General features: G+C 38.5%; 1 long non-coding RNA gene across 1 annotated transcript in view; it reads right to left on the bottom strand.

Annotated features, from left to right (window-relative positions):
- Nucleotides 1-1,354: 1,354 nt before the first annotated feature.
- LOC148407910 (uncharacterized) overlaps nucleotides 1,355-25,071 on the bottom strand; it is a 75,626-nt gene continuing 51,909 nt past the window's right edge. The window contains exon 3 of the long non-coding RNA XR_015863678.1: nucleotides 1,355-1,465. This is a non-coding gene — a long non-coding RNA (uncharacterized LOC148407910). The remainder of the gene's footprint in view (nucleotides 1,466-25,071) is intronic.

The raw sequence follows: 25,071 nt of genomic DNA, 5'->3' as shown, positions 1-25,071 counted from the left end.
ATATATATATATATATATATATATATATATATATATATATATTAGTATTTTTAGAAGGATATCCGAATACCAAAATATTTCATAGCTGCAGCCCTAATCGTAATAATTAAGCTGAAATACTTGATTATCTCTTTCCACACGAAAACACATTTTAGTTAAAAAAAAAAAAATGGCATGCCTGCACACTTTGGGAAATTATTGTGGAGCTAAAGACTATTTCAGAGTCGAGTGTCCATATAAGGTATCGGCCGTGGAGCGGCCTACCAGATAGTAAGAATGAGTTCCGAAACCCCTTCAATGTCCTAAAGCCACAGTTTGATATGTTTCTGTGGAGTTTGGAGCATCTTTGAAAGACTGCAGCTCCAAGATTCTTAACTACCCTCATTCACTGCCATTGACGGCCGTATCCGTCAAAGATCCATTTTAACAGGGCTGGCAGTGAACGAGATCGTAAACTACATCTGATTAAATCAACTGCCCGTAAAGGAGTTTAGTTCTCTAAAGTTTCTTCACAGAATGTTTTGAAACAAGTGCTCCTTCCTCTTTCTGATTGGAAGAAAAAGGAGGTGTTAGATTGACTCCGTGGGGGGTCGTCATCGGCCGTATAATTAATTAGCTTCCACTGTCCCGACTATCCCAGAGCCACGCTCTGATCATTAAGGATTTGACAGCCTTATCTTCGACTTCTCCCACTCTCGTCATCATCGGTGCTTTGCTGGAGCAATTAGAGGATGATTTGTCCAAAGATACCGCAAGGATATTATAAAGAAGTCACAGGCTTAAAGCCACCGGGCGCTCTTGTAGCTCGATCCGAGTGATATGAAAATCTCTCTGCTGCTTTGGGTCTGCGGTTGATTGAAGCTGCGCCTTTTGAAGATGGAAGGATGCTTCTAATTTCCGACAAGACTCTAGGCCTCTCTGATACCAACTTCAAATGAAATACAAAATCATGCCGTCCTTCGTTTGGAAACCAAAAGGACAACATGCTCTTTGACTTTGACGTACTCCCTGTGAAATATTCTTCTTAGAATAATTGTATTCGATTGTATTAACCCATATTTGTTTCTGCAATATGTATATCGGTAAAGATGGATATTTTCTGTTCGAATTGTCATGTCTTCTGCAGCTGTAGTGAATCAAAGGCATGATGACCTACTGACCAAATCACACGATGACCTAATCACAGGATGGAACAGTCCAGGGTCTGTCGCCATGTTCCTGCGAAAGAAGATCACAGTGATTTCATGGACTGATAGTGTATGTATTAACACCTACATCCCCCACTATCAGAAAATGATTGTTAATAATGTTTCTGCAATATGTATATTGGTAAACATGGATATTTTCTGTTTGAATTGTCATGTCTTCTGCAGCTGTAGTGAATCAAAGGCATGATGACCTACTGACCAAATCACACGATGACCTAATCACAGGATGGAACAGTCCAGGGTCTGTCGCCATGTTCCTGCGAAAGAAGATCACAGTGATTTCATGGACTGATAGTGTATGTATTAACACCTACATCCCCCCACTATCAGAAAATGATTGTTAATAATGTTTCTGCAATATGTATATTGGTAAACATGGATATTTTCTGTTTGAATTGTCATGTCTTCTGTAGCTGTAGTGAATCAAAGGCATGATGACCAACTGACCAAATCACAGACACGATGATCAATCACAGGATGGAACAGTCCAGGGTGTGTCGCCATGTTCCTGCGAAAGAAGATAGCAGTGATTTCATGGACTGATAGTGTATTAACTCACACCTACATACCCCACTATCAGAAACTGTTAATAATGTCCCCTAACCTTTCAGGGCGGCAATTGGTTTCCTAATTACGTAAGGCGAACCCCAATGAACAAAAGAGGGACGGATAGAAAGTTCTAAGAAAGTGCAGGTTCCTGTCCGCTCTCCTCGCGAGTAAAATGGCCTCGTCTTCCTTCCTGTTTGTTGTTTAGTAAACGGATTCCTGAACCTGACAAATTTTATTCTAGTAACTGCTCCCTCACCAGCGAAGAAACAAAGACGTTAATCACTAGTAAAACTGTTTAATCTACTAACGCAATTTACCTAGTTTGGTCAACTTTTCCCTTCAAAAAACAAAAGGAAAACGTGGACCGATAGCAAGCCCGCGGAGTCACGTGAGAAGGATTCAATATTTATGTTAGCCGGTCAACATTTTTTTTCCGGGACTAAAGTAGCTGTCATATCACTACAGCGCACATTATCGACTTGGCATTTGTGACTTAATTATGTGAACCTGCCTTATCTCCTCCATCCCGCCCGCTTGTGTCTTTCACCTCCTCCATAGATCAACCTTGTCAAAGCCCTCTGGTCTCCAACACACATCACTTTTGACTGCTCGATCAATAAGCGAATTACTTTTATGAAAGCGCGCGAGAAGCGATGAGGGCTCCGCCGCTGCCTCCAGCCAACCACTTAACATTTTAATCTTCCGCGAGTCCGCTATGGATCGCTTGGGTCCGAGCTGAGGACCATCAGACACCCTAATGTTGCTTTTTTTTTTTTAATTATCGGCCATTTCAGTTGGACCTTTAGCATTTGTCAAAAAGTCTTCAAGTACTCCCTAACCAGCACAAAGGGTTTTTGGATGAAAAAATAAGTCTGAAAAATAGAGTGCCGTGCCGTTTATGTTTTCTTTTGCGGACTCCCTAGATGTATTTTTCTCACTAAGATAGAACATTTGACACGTTTATTAAGAGGGAACATAAACAAAATGAAGCCATGCAATGACATTGAATTTGGGAATAAGTGGATTCTTGTTCCAACTCATTTGCTCTTAATTTGAAAATTGTTCCTGTCATATCATTAAAACAACATTAAATTTTATATATATATATATATATATATATATATATATATATATATATATATACACACACACAAATTATGGAAATTTTTTTATTTTTGTGATATCATTGAAGAATCGATATAAAACAAAAACATCAGGGAGCTGAAATTTCCAGCAGATGATTAAAACATGTAAAATTCCAAAATGCAGCGATTTTGACATTTCTATGCGATTGCACCTGGACATACAAGACAAACCATACCATTTTTCAATTTTTTTGTTGGCATTAATAAATTCAACCGACATTTATGGATAGAACTGACGCCATTGAATAATTTGAGTGGTTGAAGGAAAACAATTCAATGCCCAAGTCTGACTGCACATATATCAGAAGTTTGCAATGTATATGTTTCTCAACCTGTTTCCAATGATATATTCCTTTTGATTTTTTTTTCCAGCCATGTATCCCCTAACTTGCGCAGAGCATTTTTGGAAAAAAAAAAAAAAAAGACTTCCAACAGAATGTTGTGCAATGTCTGATGTAATAAACTTTGGAATTCCGTTTGAACTGGTATCTCGAGGCATATATATTATTCAGTAATGCCAAAAGATCAACGTCTGATGGAAAATTGTGCCACTAATGACATGTAAAACCTCATGTTCTAATTAATTTGCTATTAATTTGAAAAGAAACAATCCTGTTAAAAATACCCCCTGAAGTGCCTTACTATATCACAGTCTTCAAATAATGGGGCGCATAGGGAAAATAGATTTGCTTTTGTGCTGTGTAATGTATAGCACATGTATCGCACTAGGTGGCGCTGTGGCACTTTCAATGTCAAAATCTGCAGGTGTTAAAAACTTTAAATTGCTGTCAACATTTTTGTCTAAATCACATTACTGATTAATGAGAAAAAAAAAATCAGCCCCTTTTTATGACTTTTTCTCCGGGTTAAAATATTTAAGATATTGTTAGTTATGTTTCAGATCAATTTACATGTATTATTATCATTATTATTATTATTATACATTTTTATTTATTTTCAGCATCAAACTGAGTTGGAGGATTGACACAGCACTTGTTTTTAAAAATGTTTTCGGGTAAAAATACATATTTTTCACCGGATAATGGAGTATACCACTGCTCTACGTCGTGAAAACGGCAAAAAAGATAAGTAAGCAAAGCAGTTTTGTTAATATTAGCTCATATTGATTTATATTTGTAAACTGTCATTCTGAGCATGTTATAAAAAAAAAAAAAAAAAAAAAAAAAAAACTCCACCACAAACAACTGTTATTAGCCTGTCAGTACCAGGAACATTGAGCTGTATATTTAAAGCTATTTTTTGCAGCGTACACTTTCTGTGACAAGCCAATATTTATGAGTTATGTTTCTCAAAGCATACAAGTTAAAACCACATATTAACACACATCTCATCAAAGTAATGCGTTTATATTTTCAAAGTTAGTTCCGTGGAAATATACCTTGTACTGCCGAGAAGCTGCTTAAAATATATTTATTATCCAAGGTTATCAAAACTTGGTTTCATAAAATGTATCAAAGTTTGTACGTCTTTGTTCGTGTCTGACACAAATTGAAAATATGCTCGAAAGTGAAACGACGAATTTGAAGGACAGTCTAGAGTGAATACTGGATACATCATAAAAAATAAAATGCATTCAATTTCTATTTCAACAAAAATTATTTGGAGGGACGGTGAGAAAATCTGACCCCTCCCCAACGCCCAAAAAAGATCTGGACATTATGAATCCTTTTCAAAAGCTGAAGCATTTAGAAAGTGACAGAAATTATAAAAGAAATGGAAAAAATAATTCATTTGTCACTGCCGGACGCCCGTTTTACCCGCGAAAGACGAAAGACCTAACGAGATCAAGTCTTTACCATGCCGGCGTGACGCCGACCAATAGCAGACCGGCATCTTAGTGACACATGTAGTGACATATGAGCATGGTACGACTTGCAGTCATATGCGCGCACACTGATGAAGTTTGAATTTTGTAATTGTTGTTGATGCTGTAAAGTGGGGAAAACGACTTAAAGAGGGGACGAAAAACTAAAATGAAATAAACGCAAGCCGGGGACGCCGTAACCGCGGGGTCCACTGTATAACAAGCTGAAGATGAAAACGAACACTTGCTAGCATTTTATCTAGTCACAAGTTGGCCAAAAAAACAAACAAACAAACTCATTTTAGACATATTAGGAAAACATTAATGACAACATCACAGGCACTTGTGGGCCAGATGTCACAGGGAAGGAACAACGCATGCGCACCGACAGCAACCGCTCCCAACTGAAGCCAGTCCTTCACCACCACAAAATGCACTATCAACATTTTTGTTAAATTCCCCCCAAATGAACATGCGAGGTCGCCTTTTACTCTGAGAAATACGGTATTTAATTCCTGCGGGGGCAAACTGAAAATATCAAAAGCTGTTATGATCGTCTAGTAAAACCGCCGTTTAAAATAGCCTCTAAAGTCCCGGCATGCCATGACGAAAATTTCCTGTCAGGTAACCTGAAGACTTAATTAGAAAATAGAAGTCACACAAGCAAAACAAACCCCCCCCCCCCCCGTCCGGCGTGCCAGCAAGAGAACCAAATTTAAATCATAGCAAAGCAGCTTGATGAAAACTCGACTTAACAGATTCTTTTATAGACTTCCCTTTTCAAATACCAAGTTGGATCCTTCAGCTTGTGTTCTGTCATTGTGATTTTTTCCGGACATTGAAAAAATGTAAGCAGGTTCAGGGTTTTTCCTCTTTATCCTGGAACAGGGTGTCTATTTTTTTTTTGTCATTTTATCAGCCAGTATAACGGTAAACATATATTCCACTACAACTGTAATATTTCCATTTATGCCAATGTATGTTATTGCCGCTATATGTTGACTTTTTTGACATGCTGCTTTTCACACATTTTTAAACCCATTTTCAAGCGGTAGGCAACCGATTTCTTTTTGCTGGTCTGACTTTTGTCAGAGCCCCGCCCCCTTTCAAACTTTCGCCACCACTAGAGGACGAAATTTGACGTTTTTTTTTTTTTTTGGTCCGTTATTCGTCAGACGCTGGTCTACTTCAGTCTACACTCATACTAATCCTTTTTTCTATGTTCGTACTTACACTTAAAGTTAACACAATGTCTGTGGTTCTTCCGTTTTACAATTGAAACACAACAATTTAATATAAGTGTAACACGTAACCAAAGCCAGTTAAGGGGTTTAACGTTTATCGGGTAATGGCGTGAATTTGAAGGGGTTTCTAAACTTTTGACTGGTACGCTTTTTCTGTGTACAGTAGTAGTACCCATTTTTTAGAATGCTATTTTAAATAGTAGACTACATAAGTGTTATTTTTTTCATATTTTATAGCGCTGTCTGATTGTTCAGTTTGTTCTTTATTTTCACAAGCACTTCAAAATGTCATCCTCAAAACCAATTACCATCTTTCGGCCAAATTGATTACGCCTTTGGGGTCTATTAAAATGCAGGGAAGGACTCAGAGCAAAACAAAAGAACCAATTTTTGTTTTTTTTTCTCAGGTCCTTGAATATTATCACTGTGTAATAATTGTATCCATGTATTTACCATATTTTCCACACACTCTGCACCGCATTTTTAGATGTCATCTTGATAATGGATTATTGGATCATAGAAGAATTCTGTTATCAAAAAGAAATAATTATTAATATATATATATTTGTCCAATAAAACATATTCATATAAAGTTTCAGACCTTTTCTCAAATGGAAAAATCATCATAAATATTTGTCCACAGAAAAATATTAAACATAAACTACAGTAGAAATCTGTTCACAAAAATAAATAAATAATTTAATTATTAATAAATATTTATCCACAAAAATAATCAACATAAAATGTCAGACCTGTTCACAAAATGAAAAATAATTATAAATATTTGCCCACAAAAAATTATCAACAGAAAGTGTCAGACCTTTTCTCAAAAAGAAAAATAATAATAAATATTCGTCCACAGAAAAATATTTAATATACAGTGTCATGTTTTGGGATGACAGTAAAGATCTGTTGACAAAAATAAATCAATAACTTAATTCTTAGTAAATATTTGTCCACAAAAATAATGAACATAAAGTGTCACACCTGTTCTAAACAAGAAGTAATTATAAATAAAAATTTGTCCACAGAAAAATATTCAACTCAAAGCGTCCTCTTTTGGGACCGTAGTCGAGATGTGTTCCCAAAAAGAAACCAAGACCTCGACAGGTAACGAGTGGAGGCACGTGACAAGTTGGGTCCAACCATTCTAGTATGGGGCAGAATCTGCCTTTTTAAAACAATGAAATTGAGCATAAAATTAGTTTTATGAACTTACATTTCCCTCACTCACTGACCCCTCGCATATTACGGATGAAGTCTTTCTTCTTCTCTTGTTTATTCCCAACTGCATAATCTCCAATATCACCAACATAATGCTCAATCAGCTGCTATTGTTTCATGCTGACAGTTGAATCTTAAACCAATATAAAGTCTAATAAGCGCTTTTCCGAACTGACAGCTTATGAGAGCGCGCGCTGAGGGTAACAATGTAATATTTAAATGTGGGTGGGATACGCGAGACATATGGGCATTCGGAGACCTCTGAAGAAATGAAGCCAGTTTGAGCTTAATAACTTTCTGTCGTGGCTAAAAATGCTTTGAAAAGCGTGCGCGCCTCACTCGGCTTTTCACAAAGCATTTTAATGACCTGCTTTCTTGTCACGTTACGTTCTGAAAGTGTGTTGCCCGATCAAAATTGCAAACAGATTCTATTTTAAGGGGTATGAGTCGTATCCCGAATGATTAATAAGAATGCGGCGTGTTCCGTTTGGAAAATACGGAGAAGTCATTTGAACGCGCTTGATTAGAAAATGAGAAAAAGTGGAAGTGGTGGCAAATTAGTTTGAGAGGGGGACGAATCTGGTTTGTCCTCATGAGACATTTATTTATGCCCACAGTAGTTTGGTTTTGCTTTGGACTCATTGGAGATACCCAACTAAGTCCTAATGTGCTCAGTAGTGGACATCACGGCCGTGTTGCTGACAAAAAAATGGACACTTCATGTGTTGAGTCTCAGTCTTTCTGATTGATGACTTGAAAAACGTTTGTGAGATTTTAATAAGGTTTCTGATTAAGTTAATGCGTTTTAATCTCGTGGCAGGATCTGTATAGTTTCCTTTTCAAATTAAGAGCAAATTAATTGGAACATGAAAGCACTTTTTTTTTTTCATTCTTTTAAGTTCTTTTTAATGTTTGACACAGACCTACACAAGTTTAATTCAGGTTGAAAATTTCCTGCATAAAATACACCTAAAGATGCCACGACAAATATAGATCAAAAGTATCCAATCAGACACGGAAATCCAAAGGTGGTTTGCATTGGTTTTCGGGATGACTTGGGAGAATAAATAAATAAAAAAAAATAACATTACACAGGGGGTAAAATCATTAAATTTTTTGTTGTATATTCACAAACGGATTCAATGACAGCAATAAAAATAAAGAAATGAGTGCATGCTTACGTCAAAAAAACATTTTTTTTTTCCATTCATTTAAATGAATAAATTCATGATAAAATTATAAAAATGATGGAAGACACATTGTATAAAAAATTTTAAAAAACATATATACAAATATATTGTTGTATATTCACAAACTGATGCAATAACAGCAATAATTAAATAAAAATAAACACGAGCGCATGCTTACGTCAAAAAAAGCTAACAAAATATTTTCCATTCATTTAAATGAATACAATGACAATAAAACAATAAAAATGAGGCAAGACACATATTGTATTAAAAAAAAATACAAAAAAAAATGTATAAAAATGCCTAAAAATGTTTTTTGGAGATCCCAGCATAATGGAACAGACTACCCTTTGAGTGTTATTTAATTTTTCCAAATTATAATGAGCAAAAATCATGATTCATACTTTTTCAAAAATTTTGTCCATTTTATGATTTTTTTTTCTTCCTCCCATTCATAAGGAATGAGGGTAATTGCCGGTCCTCTCTTCATCCCAACCCGAATGTGTGATATTATAACGGCACTCGGGTGAGTTGTGGCTGCCAGGAGCCCGTTTGACTTCGAGAAAAGAGAGGCATCACACTCATAACCTGGCGAGGGCAAAAGGATTTGTTAGGATTTATCGCCCTGAGAGCACATCCGTGCTCCGATTGGTCCAAGAATTTAGCTGATGAACGACACCGTCTCCGTCGAAAAGCTGAGCCCGAGCATGAGTAATTATGGACAAAATACCTGTAAATCTTTATGGCTCGTTCTCACGTTGCATCCCTGGGTACTAGAATAATGACACCTGAGATTTGGGTTTACGGAACTAAACTGTAATGGTCAGTCGTTATTTTAATCACGTTTCGTCACTTCCTCACCATAAGGTGAGAATTTCACGAAATTTTCACTGGATCGTCATTCAACATTTTTCTGTGTCCCGGGCGCCGATTTGTCATTGACCAAAATCGTCATTCTATCGTTTTATTTTACCCGTGTTTTCGTCGTCACGTCCTCACCACGAAATGGGCGTTTTACGATTTTTTTTACTGGATCGTCACTCATCATTTGGTGGTCTCCTGGGCCCCATTCTGTTATCGTCAGTCCGCCATTTTTTTCAAACAAAAACAAACCCTAATCGTCAGTCCATGATTTGATTTTACCTGTGCTTCTGTCAACGTCCTCACCACGAAATGTTTTTTTTACGATTTTTTTACTGGATCGTCACTCGTCATTTGGTGAACTCCTGGGCCCCATTAAGTTATCTTCAGTCTGCCATTTTTTTTCACACTAAATCAAACCATAATCGTCAGTTCATTGTTTTATTTTACCGGTGCTTCCGTCGTCTTGTCCTTACCATTTTTTTTTTTTTTTACAATATTTTTACTGAATCGTCCCAGATCATTTTTGGTCTCTGAGCCCCATTCCATCATCGTCAGTCGGCCATTTTTTCAAACAAAATCAAACCATAATCATCAATCCATTGTTTCATTTTACCCGTTTTTCTGTCCGCACCACGAAATGGGCATTTTACGATTTTTTTACTGGATCGTCACTCATAATTTGTTGGTCTCCTGGGCGTCATTCAGTCATCGTCAGTCCACCATTTTTTTTCAAACAAAATCAAACCATAATCGTCAGTCCATTGTTTTATTTTACTTGTGTTTCCGTCAAGTCCTCACCACGAAATGGGAATTTCACGAATTTTTTTCTGGACCGTTCGTCATTTGTCTGTGTTCTGGGCCCCATTTTGTCATTGTCAGTCCACCATTTTTTTCAAACCATTATCATCAATATCATCAGTCCATCGTTTTATTTTGCCCGTGTTTCCATCGTCACTTCCTCACAACAAAATGGGAATTTTAGGAAATTTTGCCGATTCACCATCCATCGGTGACTCGGGCCCCGTCTTTTCATCGTTTCATTTCACCCGCGTTGCCGTCGCTTCCTTTACCACAAGGTCATTTTACAAAATTCTCGCCGCTCCATCGCCGATTGGCAAAACCGGCGTCCGTCTGTGACGAACCAACTCCACAAAAATAAACGCGGAACAAGTCAAGGGCTGTAATGCCAATTTGAGAAGGTGAAGTGGCTAATTTACGAAGGTGAAGGGGAGGACATTGTCTCCACTTCATCTCGTGAGCAGACATGAATTTTTTATCGGCAATATCAAATGTGCGTGTGTGTATATATACAATATTTTTTGCCCACCGCTGAATACGGAACGGTCAAATCGCTAGCCCCAGTTTTCATGCGCGACAAGAAACGATGATTAATGAGATTCACCTTCAGTGAGAGTGATTTGAGTGTTCTCTTAAAACACTGCAGCTTGGCAACATTTATCTTTCCGCGAGTGGATACGCTCGCCATGCTAGCTTTTGCATTTGCCTTATTGAGTGCGCATTGACATATTTTATCTTACGGCAAGAGAGCATTCCCTCGTCTATATATCAGATCATAGCCTATATTTGATAGTGCCGTAAAATGCTCCCATGCTTCCGAAAAAAACGCGCGTATAAAAAGCCTTAGTAAAAAGTACTTATGGCTTACCGAGACGTTTGCAGTCCTTGACTCGCCTTTTCAGAATGTGTCATTACAGTCGATGCATTACTATAGGTTTTCATTAGCAGATACGAATATGAAATGCCACATTTCAACGTGAGTGCTGAAACACAAAAAGGTACATCTATGTATTGTAATATAAATGCCTGGATGCATGATTGCGATTAATGGCCGGCGCCTACCCAGTCTCGCCGGAAAAATGATGGAAATTACCGCAATGGGCGGACACGGGCGCTGACTATTAAGTAGCTTTTCGGCATGCATGAGATGTAATAACCCTCCATGCCATCGGCGGCGCTAGTCACTATTTGTCATTGTTAGATAAAGCCAAGTGGAAAGCTCTTTATGAGGCGGAATATAAAAGTGACGTAAACAATGCATACTGATTATTTTTCACCGATTTTTAGTGATGTGAGACAATGTGGCATGTGCAAGTTTTTTTTCCAGGCTTATACTATGGCCCCTTGTTTTTCTCCAACCCTGTTTTTCATGGTTTTTTGTTTTCTATTCCAAGATCTCGGGGAACTTTTTTAACAAATACCGTAAGGCCTTTTTGTCTTGTTTCTGGTCATTGTCTTTAAGTTTCTTGGCATGTTTCGTGCCTGATCGGTGATTTATTTTGATTTTTAACCATGTCATTAGCTAGCTAATGTTACGAATAAATTCTGTTAAAAAAAAAAAAACAATTATAAACAGTCGCTGTACAACTCAAGTATAAAAGTAAATCCTATTTGGTATGTGTGGTGCTGTGTCTTATTTCATAAAAATTGGAAATGCATTCGTCACGATCGTGTAACGGTTGGAAATTTTTTAATGACAATGCACTTCAGTATAAAACTACCGTAATTTCCCAAATATGAGACACAATTTTCCCAAAAATGAAGGCCAAAAATATGGGTGCATCCTATAAACAGTAAATGAAAGACTAGATAGCTTTTCATTAGATGGCATTATCTTCAATAAAAGAAACGAGCAGACTGAACCAACGTCCGAGTCAATCCTTGTTCACACGCAGGAATATTACTACAACGGAGAGGATCGTGTAAAATTTATGATGTTTTTGATTCAATTAATAGTGCGTGCGCCGGCTAGAGAACACAGAAATGTGTTCAAATTGACACTTTTTATAATTTTGGCAGATACACACATGATTATAAACTTGTTAGAAAAGGTTTTTTTTTTTTTATCGGAAAATGAACCGTGTTGTTGACGATGAGGAAAATCTGAAACACACCTAACCGGCTAAAAATAAATAACATACAGATATGAATGGGAAAACATGAAGAATTTACAAAGAAGAGATTTATTCTGTATTGCTATAGGTTTATAGTCTTATATGTGTCCTATTCATGGTAATACATTGAAATGGAAAATAAATACATAAATTTTATTGTTTATTGACCACCTGTCTATGTTTATAACAAAGTCCCTTTCACTTTAAAATACATGGGACCTCTTTGTGTAGATAGAATACCGACCTTGACATATAAGAGTCCGACGCTGACATATTGTATTTCATGGTTCTTGTTTTAATTACTTTTACACTGGGGCTGGTTTTTATCTTGTAGGCGTTCTCTCCTGTGTGAGTGAATATGAATTTTCATTTTTACTTATCCCCGCACACTCCTTTGCTGTTCTGTCAACTTGCGGATTTGAAGCGTCAAATAAAAAACACCCAGAAGGACCATTTGTTTTTCGAGACTATTTTACTAATCCCACCAAAAATCCCACAACAATTGAACATTTTACCCTAAAATTAAGAGTGCATCTTACACACAAGTGCATCCTATATTTGGGGAATTATGGTAATCACAATAAAGATATGCGCCATTTTGCAGAGAAGTCACAATAACACCATTTACAACAAGTTGCTTCATGTTCCAATCAATTTGCTCTTAATTTGAAAAGAAATTGTACTACTACTGTCAGGCCACTGCAAGGGACAATATGTAAGAGTTGGACCGTTTTTCATTCAAAAGAAATAAAGAAATGATTATAAATGAAAAAAAATGCATCTTAATGACCGTATGTTTTAAACATAATGTCTAGTTATTATATTATATTACAAGGGGGGTGGCACTCCTCCAGTGGCTGCCATGTTTGTTACAGCTACGGACAAGGGGAAATGCATCACCTGCTGCTGTCCGTCATAAAAAACGGCCTAAATCTTACACATTGTCCCTTTAAATAAAGATTTGCTCATACTTGCAGAAACCGTGTTCAAATCTCAAATACCCACCGTCGTGCTTAGATGTTTATGTGACCAAAAACAATTTTGGAACCCCCAGCTCAAAACTGTTGAATTCATTTTGGATTTCTATTTTTTAGGGTGTTCAAAATGTGACTATTTTCGGATATGAACACGCACGGAACCCAAAACGGACGCGGCTAAGCTACCCGCTCGGCGACGTTCGTTTGGTATCTCTTTGAAAGGATTTTGGTGTTTCTGTAAATGCGTTTGAACTCGCTCAGCAACACACGTCTAACCCAATTTAAATGGCGTGTGAAGAGGAGGAATCGGGGGACATCTAAATGCAGCGGATGACAACATGTTTGCCCCCGCACGTATCGACAATGTGACTTCTCTCGCTCGCTTTCACACCGTGGACCCTTTCCTCTCGTCTTAGCATTCCCCCCCCCCTAGTTTCATCCCCCTCAGTCTCTATCTCTCTTCCTCGACTGTCTTTTTTTTTTTTTTTTTTTTTCTCTGGTTGTTACATTAGCATAATGCAGCCTTTGCCTGCCAGTGAAGGGGAGCGTATCCAGCCCACACTACCCTCACTGAACCAGCCGCAAAACTGTCAAGCCGCCGCAGTGACAGCGGCAACCTTCCTCACACACATATGGCAAAGATGTTGACAGGATTATAATTAATGGATTCCAGAGCCCACACTGAACTCGCAACAAGTTAACTTCTGTAAAGCTGCATTTGTAGACAAATCCCACACAGCCCAGTAATGTTTGTGTAAAGATCCGCTGTAGTAAAAGTGATTCATTTGCATCTGCTCTAAGAGTGCGTTAGCGCATGTCATGGATTCCAGTAAGGCTGCAAGGTGAAGACACAATGAACCCGTCAACTTGAGATTCAAACATGTACACCAGTCGTCTGCGGAAACGGAGAGCGGAGGATTTCGCACCTGAACACACCAATCTCGGGCTGCGACTAATGATTATTTTGCGGATTAATCAGGTTTTAAAAACAATTTCATTTCTATCCGTATATTCAAAAAGCACCACTCAACCCTCTGTATAATCTTTTTTTAGAGTACCGTGTTTTACGCACTATAAGGCGCATCGGATTATAAAGCGCACCCTCAATTAATGACATATTTAAAAAACGTTTCCATATATAAGGCGCACCAGATTATAAGGCGCACCCTCAATTAATGACATACTTTAGAACTTTTTCAATCACAATATAGTAATACTCAAAGTAATAACAATAACTCAAATAATAACTCTAAACTCTCAATAGCATAATAACTCAATGTCAATATGAGCAACCTTGTTCAACTGTAAACACACAAAAGAGACAGTGAAAGCTTACTTTATCAGTTCGTTCCCATACCCATACCTTCGGCTTTCATTTTTTGGGGAAAAAAGTGCGTCTTATATTTGGGGAATTACGGTATATAATTTAGTACACAATAGTTATCTTTCTTTTTAAGCTTTCTCTATCGATTTTAAGACCGTTTGTCTTAATGTGCTCTGGTCGGCCATCTCCGGTTGGAACAAACTAACAACTAAGCTAATTTTACAATATGGATATAATCAAAGTTAACTGAAGAGATTTCAAGACATTTATTAAGTTTGTTGTAAGTCGTTTTAGACAAAGTTATGAATTCATAATTTGCCGAGACAATAAACATGTGAGTGTATGTTTATTCCTGAGCCCATTAACGATCACCATTGAATTTCACCAAGGTACGTAACTGCTATGACTGGTTATATAAACGGGGTGAAATTCAGCCTTCAATGCAGTGTCAAAAGCCTTTACAGGCTTGCCATTTAGTGTCACGGGCTGTCCTTGGATCAATGATTTTTTCCCCCCTCAGCAAATGGTGTGAAAACCGAGCTAATTAAAAAAAAAAAAAAAAAAGTCACACTTTGATCCTCCTTGGCTAAGAACTGACTTTTTCAGTAGAAAACATGTTGAAGTTGAGTGGGTGTCGCGAGCGGCAGTGGACATGAACAGTGCGGTTAGCGGTGTCTTGAAAGGCTGAGGAAGCAGAGACACTACTCGCATGGCAGTTCTCCGGGGACATCATTTAGACTTGAGCTTTTAAGCCAGTGTACAGCTGCAGTCGGAACATGCATAACAATCTTACTACAAAGGCAAACAACACAATAATTGTCGACCGTTTGTAAAACTCTGCATACTACTTTACAATGGTCAGAAAAAAACAGACAGACCGACCGACCTACCTACCTACCCACCCACATACCTACCTACCTACCTACCTAACTACTTACCTACCCACACACCTATCCACCCACCTACTTAGCCACCCACCCACATACCTACCTAACTACCTAACTACTTACCTACCCACACACCTATCCACCCACGTACTTAGCCACCCACCCACCCACCTACCTACCTACCCACCCACCCACCCACCCAACCCACCTACCTACCTACCCACACACCTAACCACCCACCCACCTACCTACCCACCAACATACCTACCTACCCAACCCACCCACCTGCCTACCTACCTACTCACCCACCTACCTACCTACCTACCTACCTACCTACCCACACACCTATCCACCCACGTACTTAGCCACCCACCTACCTACCTACCCACCCACCCACGCACCCAACCCACCTACCTACCTACCCACCCACACACCTAACCACCCACCCACCTACCTACCCACAACATACCTACCTACCCAACCCACCCACCTGCCTACCTACCTACCCACCCACCCACCCACCTACCTACCTACCTACCTACCTACCTACCTACCTACCTACCTACCCACACACCTATCCACCCACGTACTTAGCCACCCACCTACCTACCTACCCACCCACCCACGCACCCAACCCACCTACCTACCTACCCACCCACACACCTAACCACCCACCCACCTACCTACCCACAACATACCTACCTACCCAACCCACCCACCTGCCTACCTACCTACCCACCCACCCACCCACCCACCTACCTACCTACCTACCTACCTACCTACCTACCTACCTACCTACCCACACACCTATCCACCCACGTACTTAGCCACCCACCTACCTACCTACCCACCCACCCACGCACCCAACCCACCTACCTACCTACCCACCCACACACCTAACCACCCACCCACCTACCTACCCACAACATACCTACCTACCCAACCCACCCACCTGCCTACCTACCTACCCACCCACCCACCTACCTACCTACCTACCCACCCACCCACCTACCTACCTACCTACCTACCCACCCACATACCTACCTACCCACACACCTACCCACTCACCTACCTACCCACCCACCTACCTTGCAATCCTTTTCCAAACACTCCTTTACATGTTAACTTGGACTTCAAATCATTTTTTTCCAAGTCACTGCACTGCACTGTCCTATTCTTTACTATTGACTTAATAAATAAGAAATCACCCACTTTGCCTTGAGCAGACAAACAAAGTTCAAAATCAAGACTCCTGCAAGCTTCAAAACCTTGATACCGCGCCCTGTGGAGACAAATCCCATGGACGAGTTATTTTACCCTTGAACTTTGGATTCATAAAAGCAGCGGTGACTCAAATCAGATTTTTTATCGTATTGGTTGATAAAAACCGAGTGGAGAGCAACTCGTGGTTAAATATGGATGTAGAACAGTGGTTCTCAAATGGGGGTACGTCAGGTGTGTCAAACTCACTTTAGCTCAGGGGCCACGTAGAGGAAAATCTATTCTCAAGTGGTTCCGGACTGGTAAAATCATGGTATATAACTTACACACAATTAGTGTCACTTATATGTAGATTTTTGTGATGTGTGCTGGCCTGGTTCCAATTCCCAGCGAATAGCAGAGGTCAATAGTAAATGTATTGTTGTAAAAATATATATATTTTTTGGTCCTTTATATTTCCCAATATAACATTTTTCCTTAAAATAAGTGGACATTTTCCATGATTTTTCCCCATTTGTTAATACGTTTAATACAAAACTCTATCCCTAAAAAAAGAATATACTAAAAAAAGAACATACAAACTTAATAAATAAACAAATACAAGGAACACAATCTGTCAACCATCACCACTTACCAGCTCAGCATAAACCCTGCCTGGCTCTTTCTGTCAAGTCCTCATCAGATCGTCTTACCCTCATGCCAAGCTTTCTCGCGTTACACCTGATCTGCCCGTCTGGACCCCAACCCTGCCTGCCCCTGGCTACTCCGACGCTTGCTGTCCTGATCTGTCTACCAGACCACACTTTTGCCTGCTCCCGAACGGAAAATTTGCCTGGACCTCATCGTCTCCAGCTGTTGGCGTAAAGAGGGAACAAAAAAATGCGGCGGTAGACATCGCAAGGTGAAAAAAACGCAAGGGACGTCATAAACCGGGGTTCCACTGTGCATTGAAAAAGAAATAAGACTATTTGTTAATAAAACACGGACCAAAGCCAAAAGACCAAAGCCGAAAATCTGGTAAAAGCCCAGATGACGACCCCTGCCCAATCTCTTTGGGGCCATCAAAGGATTTCAACTGAGCGGTAGCTTAACAAAGCTGGATGCTAATGCTAATATGAGCATTAGTGTAGATTTCTTGTCACTGAAAAAAATCTGCAAGCTGTTTCACACGTGTTTCACACTAGGCTGGTAAAAGTACCATTTTTTTATGTCTCGATTATAAACAGCAGACTAATGAGTCTCATCTTTTTTTTGGATTCTTCACCAAATTATCCGCGAGCCGTATGTTCGACACCCTTGGGGTACGTGAAGGCTCTTTATGTGATTGTTTATCAGAGAACCAGCCGCTCTGGTGCACCCTAATTATTTTACCCGAGGTCAAAGCACCAACCCTCCTTTAGCTAGTCAAGAACGATGGAATCCTAATCAAACTTTCAAGACAGGCGTAACTACCCCACATAACCTTCCACGCTCATGCTTGAATTCATGTTTGACATTCAACTCCACCGTAGGAACACAGAACATTTAATTAGGGTTCAACCTGATGATACGCCGTAAAATAAATGTCGGAACGTGGGTCCGACGTAACGTGGCATTTGCATCACCTGCGGTAAAAGCATATCTTGGCATTGCAGCTTTCACTCACGCTTCACTCGACTTTATTATGTATTTGATGGGCACGCCGCAACCTCACCGTTGCGGCAACTAATCACCGTGAATGATTCACACATCCCCGGGAGCGCGCTGGAAGATTGCGGCACTAACAATGCCGCATTTTCCGATGAGGGCTTCAGCACGGGGGAAAAAACAACAGGGAGCCGCATTGTATTAAAAGCTTTTTTTTTACAGGTCACATGTACAACCGACTAGCAGAGATTCGCCATAAAGTTTGAGAAGTCATCGCGGTTTTGCGGAGAAGATTTTGTTTATTCGCCGAGTCACCGTATGTATAACACTGGCGGATGAGGTGAGATTAGTTCACGTAACTTGGCAGGAAGTCAAACTGAAAAATACGTTATTCTCAGTCTTAATAGAGATTCTGGCAGCGCATAATAAATTCATCTTATTCATCTCTTGGTGAAGGTCTGTGTCAACTCATTCCAATGCTATCATAATAAGAAGCTTGTATCTTATCGCCTTAGGACCCGTTAGCAACATCATTTGGCCAACCGCGGAATCCAATTTTGACTGCTGCGTGAAAATAAACCAATGCTAACTGAATTTAATGCGTCTTTATTAAGCTAAGTGAAAAGTTTCATCGTGCCTAATGGCCATTAGTCGTAACCTTTTCGAAAGTTTTCAAAAGCGACACGCGGCCCAGTCAAGCAGAGTTTTCTTATTTAGACGACTGAACGTTTATTTTCTATCAGTTCTTACTTTGGTCCAGAGGTAACAAGTCAAACTTAATTATCATTCAAATCCCCTGAACTCATTACAAAAAGAGCCGGGAGAGTCCAACGATTTGACAGGAGAGAAAGGAGACAGCTGAGAATATCTCTGGAGTTTGACCCTTTTGACTCCATTAAAAAAAAAAAAGACGTTTATCTTACTGAATCTAAATGTATTTTCTTTTGAACAAAAATACACGTTTCATATGGAGTCGGATGGAGCCGACACATGCATGCGCACACACACAAGGGGTTTTGTAACATAATGGGGACAATAACACATTGTCCTAGCCCTTAACCGATACCTCAACCAACGTCTTAATTCATAGGTCTCAAACTCAAGTCGCAATCCTAATGTCGCATGCTTCACATTTGCCTTACCGCGACAACCGAGCCCGAGCTGAATAAACGTTTGTTTTTTTTTCTTCTGGAAAGCGGCTCCAAGGTGCGCCGTGGCTTTATGCACACTTAAATGTGGGCCAAGATTTACTGTCCTCAGCTAGCAGACAAAACCGGTGCGTTTGATACAGGATTGAAGATTTTCAACCGTCCTTTTTTTGACAAGTATAAAAACATAGCGAAACTAATGGCTAACAAACAAGCTAATCGAAAAGCAATAGCTAATCACAAGGCGAAGAGACAAACTTCAGGAACAACGGCACGCGTGTCTCATGTCTTCCTATTCTGAGGATATTTGTTTGTTTACTAAAGCGGCTTGGACTGGCTTAAAAAAAAATAAAGGGCATGTATTTTTTATGTACACACACATGTAAATACTGTAAATAAAAATATTTAGCCCTGACAAAAATGTGGATGTCATCATTGTGTTTGGATAAACAACAATATCTTGCAATATACTCTATTTTATTACTAAAAGAAGAAAACTGTTAATAATTTCACTCTTGAACTTGTTGTAAAGAACATTTTTGGACTCCTGGCTGCATTTTCTTGTTTTTTTTTTTTTTTTTTTTTTTTTAAATGGGAGCATTATTTACACTCATTTATCACTAGATTGAAACATTTGTTGTTTTTTCGGTGTTATGTGCATTTGCCATTTACTTTTTAACTCGATCTGGGATTTGATGCCCCATTCTTTAAATGAGTCACATTCAGAAAATTGATGTTTTTCTATGCCGAAGTTTCATTCCTCTTGATTTGCTATGTTGGTTGAGAGATCGTGTTGCTGCAAAATAAACAGTGTAATGACAAACGCTGTCGACGGCAAGAAAGAGGGGGTGTTCCACTTTGGCTGACGCTGTCAAGAATCTGTCAACTAAAAGAAAATGAAATATAAAGTTTCAGCTGTCTTCACCTGATATAATACATTGGCTCATTTTATCCGGCTGTAGAGAATTTTTTGCTCTTACACACTTACTCTTACACGCACACACACATATGTGTGTGTGTGTGTATAAATATATATTTTATATATATATATATATATATACTGTACATACTTACATATAATACACATACAGTACAGTACATACATACAGTACACACATAAACACGCACACATATATGAATATATCTATCTATATATATCTATATATACAGTATATATTTAAACGTACATATGTATATACAGTACACACACACACATATATATATATATATATATATATATATATATATATATATATAGAGAGAGAGAGAGAGAGAGAGAGAGAGAGAGAGAGAGAGAGAGAGAGAGAGAGATAGTATTTATACATATACAAGTATATACACATACTGTACATACATACGTATATACTGTACATATACATACATATGTATATACAGTACACACATATGAATATATCATATATATATATATATATATGTATATATATATATATATATATATATATTTATATACTGTACATACTTACATATGTATATACAGTACACACATATGAATATATCTATATCTATATATATATATCTATATATCTATCTCTCTCTCTCTCTCTCTATATATATATATATATATATATATATATATATATATATATATATAGTATTTATACATATACACGTATATACTCATACATTTATACATACATACGTATATACACATACATATATACTGTACATATACACATATGTATATACAGTACACGCATATAGGAATCTCTCTCTCTCTCTCTCGCTCTCTCTCTCCCTATATATATATATATATATATATATATATATATATATGAATTCTCATATGTGTCTTTACAGTAATATGAATTCTCATATGTGTCTTTTTTTTTCTTTTTAAACATACAGTACGCATTCTCCACTCAGCCAATACTCCATAAAACTGATTTTCTTGAAGGCAGTTTCCTCATTCAGGATGCAGCTCCTCCATGGAGGTTTGTGGGAGAAAAAAACAAACAAAAAAAAAACATACTTGTTTTGGTTATTTTGTTGATTTGGATGTATTATTTATGTAACTCACATTTGTGTGATTTTATTCCTGAGTGCCCTCCTTGCGCAGAGTTGGAAAGTTCTGCACGGATAATCCGGCTTTTATTTTCATTATCAATGGAAATTGTTTTGAAAATAAACAAGGAGAAGGATTTGAAATCAAACTGAACTGTAGTCGGCTTTTGTCTGTCATTAGACAACAGCGTACCGCCGCGTCTTTGTCTTGATGAGAAAACAGCGTGTTGTCTTCAGACAAAACTCCCAGCGAATAAAGTACAGCCAAAAAAAAAACAAAAAAAAACCAATCGATGAAGCAACTAAGCAAAACTTCCCAGGTGCGGAGCACGTCCTCGTTTAACACGCCCTGTATGTCACATGGGAACCATCACAATCACGCAGAGAGGAGGCTGAACAAAGCAAAACAAAACAAACCAACAACATGAGGGACTGGCTCTGGTCCTTCAAATCAAACAGTGGACTTAAAAAAAAAAAACAAAAAAAACCCAAGGCTGCATTATTTGCTTCATCTTCCAATTAATTTGCTCTTAATTTGAAAAGAAACCGACATTCAGCTTTGGTCCCCTGTTGAATTATAACACCGCTAATCATTTGACATGTTCTGACTTCTTCTTTGTGAGTTTTTTCTTCTGTCATGCACGTCATTACGCGGGCACCACCTGGTGTCCAAAATGAGACACTACAGCATCATTTTATTCTGCTAAATCCTTTGCAGTTCATTGCACTCCTTGCAAAGAACTAGTACAAAGAAGTTTAATCTCATTATATGTTCTTTACAAAATATGTATTGCCGTAATACCTGTATATAGCACGCACCCTTAATTTTAGGGTCACATTCCGGTATTTTTTTACGTTAATGTATAGGACGCGGCAAATGTTTGGCGACAATGTAAAAACTATATCTAAACAGAACAAAACTCATCTTTGGAAATTATTCATAATATCCCGTGTTCATACTGGTAAGTTATATATTTACGAGTATGTTTCAGATTTCCCACATTGTGAGCAGTCAGTGAACGCGGCACCAATCTAAGAAAGCAGTTGTTTTCACTTTTTGTTGCGGCGAGTTCTTGTTACCATAAATACCCGAAGTCCATGTTTCACCAAGTTTACGATTGCGTATTGAATCAGCTGGAGGAATCAAAAACTTACATGATCCTCTCTGTTTTCTGCGTGTGAACAAGGATGGACTCGGACGTTGGTTCGGTCTGCTCGTTTCTTCTATTGAAAATTACGCCGTAAAAAAACTCTGTTAACTTGCACTGCTGGTAGCTGCAACAGGCACTTGCTTTAGAGATGCAAATAAAAAAAAAATCTGCTTACTTATTGAATTTTTCCATAACTCTTTCATAGAATAAAAGAATAAAAAAAAAACATGAATGAACACCAACGTTTATTCAAATTCGACATCTGTAACTTCCATTCACGGCCGTGAAAGAAACGTTGTTTTGACACCACCTATTTTCAGAAAACCAGTTCACGCTAATCGTGAATTTGTAAGAGTAATGTTCTTCATACGATTAGTCACAGCATTTACAATGTCGAGTATCAGCCTTCCAAATCCGTTACAGTCTCACAGGCAAAATGATTCACTCGTTTGTCTATTGAGGTTTACTAAAACCTTAGACAGCTGATCGGTCCTTTTTCATGTCTTTAAAATTCCAGAGAAAGCTTTTTTTAGCCGGTTGCCGTGACAATCAGTTTCTCTTCTTTTATTTCTTAATTTCTGGTTTACCGCTGAAAAGACGGCTAATCCGTATATTAATATTTTTACAATTCCGATGATGTCACCGTAGTTTATTTGCATGAAGGATCGGCTTCGGTTTGTTTACTTTTAAAGTCGATCGATCCGATGGACATTGGATTTTTACGACGCGAGATTGGAGGGATAACATTCAGTGAAAAGATACATTTTTTAACTGCAACGATGAATCGATTACCGATCCACTATCAAACTGATCACTAACTATTTTTACAAACCGATTAAGCTCAAGTTTAATTTCGTCCGATTCCTCCGAATTCCAGTCTCTCAAAACTAAATACATTTCTTTAGTCCTGCATGTAAACAGACTTCTTTGTATTGAATCAGGGGCGGAGCTACTTGGTGGCCAATCACTTGGGCCACCCCCGATATATATATATATATATATATATATATATATATATATATATACAAAATCTTGGCTTTTGAAGTTCTGTACAGTCAGTGTCAAACAACATGATTTCAATGGTTCAAGATCTTATAAAACCACGAGTTTAAACAGAAATAGCACAGAATGGGAGCTGTGCAATAATACATCTAGTCCAATTATATATCATTAACGTGAAGCTCTTGAATTAAGAAAACCTTTTCCGTCCGTTGATTATTAATTGCTCTCCACTTGCTTCTCAGAAGTCACTTATTACCACTTGTCGCTTTGTCTGTCCGACACAATCATTTCGGAAATTATCGACGCTTCATGTTAAATCACGCTTTAATTACTTTATAATGACATTTAATGGCAGTGACATCTCTGATGATATTTCACCTTTCTTTGAAAGAAAGTGTATTTATTTTCGTATACTCCTTGACCACCCGTTGTTGTTTTGTTTTTTTTGACGAACTGTGGCAGAATTTGTACGATGAAGTTGGGATACTTGGAAGTAGTGCAACAGCAGATGCAATGTCTGAAGTGCCGTGATACTTATTAGAGGGTAATATCGGATGATCTCAAGATCTTCTGGTATAACGGAAGAGCCTGCAGATTGCCTATCCTAACCTGTTCCTGCTAGCCTAAAAGTTCCCGTTTACGCCGGCATCAGTACCTTGTGAACGTGTGTTATTAATCGGGAGGAGAACTCGCCACTAATCACAACAGACTTCACATAATTTCCGAAAAAAAGAAGGCCAAATGCATGGGCGCCTCATATTTTCAATAAAAGAAGCAAGCAGACTCAACCAACGTCAGAGTACACACACAGGAATATTATTAAAAAAGAAAAAAACATCGAACCTTGTAAAAGTTATGATGTCTCCATCTAATTCTAGTGTCTTGTCCCATCCCTGATCCCTCGTTTCTCCATCGTCTTAACTTCTGGAAGACACTTTTGAAAACATAACGCTTCCATCAATTTTACTTCCATCCATTGTGGTATCGCTAGGGAAGAGGATGATGATTCGTGAGGATGGATTCTACCTTTGGACATGCAGGAAAATAAGGCTTAAAAGCCAACGCTTTAAGAAGACAGCGTTTCACTGATGGACAGGGCGGCTAAATGAAATCGCGGTCCCCCTAAATAAGGGCGAAGATGGAGCGTGGAGCTAACTGACAGGCGGCTGGGGGATGTCGGTAACCCAAAGCACATTACAGAGCCATCAGGCTGAGTGACACCTCAGCCGGGCCCGCTTTATAGCGGCCATGATGAATGGCAACTCCTTGTTCTCCCTCTTGAAATGACAAGCGCAGAATATCAAATGCCAATTAAAGGGGAGACGAGCACGGCTGGGGGAGTGACATCTCATCGGGCTAAATATGAGAGGTGGAAAGGTGGGGGAGAAAAGGGTCACTTTGTGGGGATGATGCAAAGGATCTGGAAAGTATTCACTTTTTCCACGTTTTCTCATCTTATACCATTATTTCAAATGTTATTGAACATCTACTCGCGATACCCCATTTTTGACAATCAAAATGAGTAAACTAATGACTACCACACTTGACTGTT

Source organism: Hippichthys cyanospilos, chromosome 19 (assembly GCF_059441005.1).
Source record: "Hippichthys cyanospilos isolate Australia breed blue-spotted pipefish chromosome 19, RoL_Hcya_1.0, whole genome shotgun sequence".
In the NCBI taxonomy this organism is placed as follows: Eukaryota; Metazoa; Chordata; class Actinopteri; order Syngnathiformes; family Syngnathidae; genus Hippichthys; species Hippichthys cyanospilos.
The sequence above is the reverse complement of the archived record's forward strand: the minus strand, read 5'-3'. Positions and strand labels throughout refer to the sequence as shown.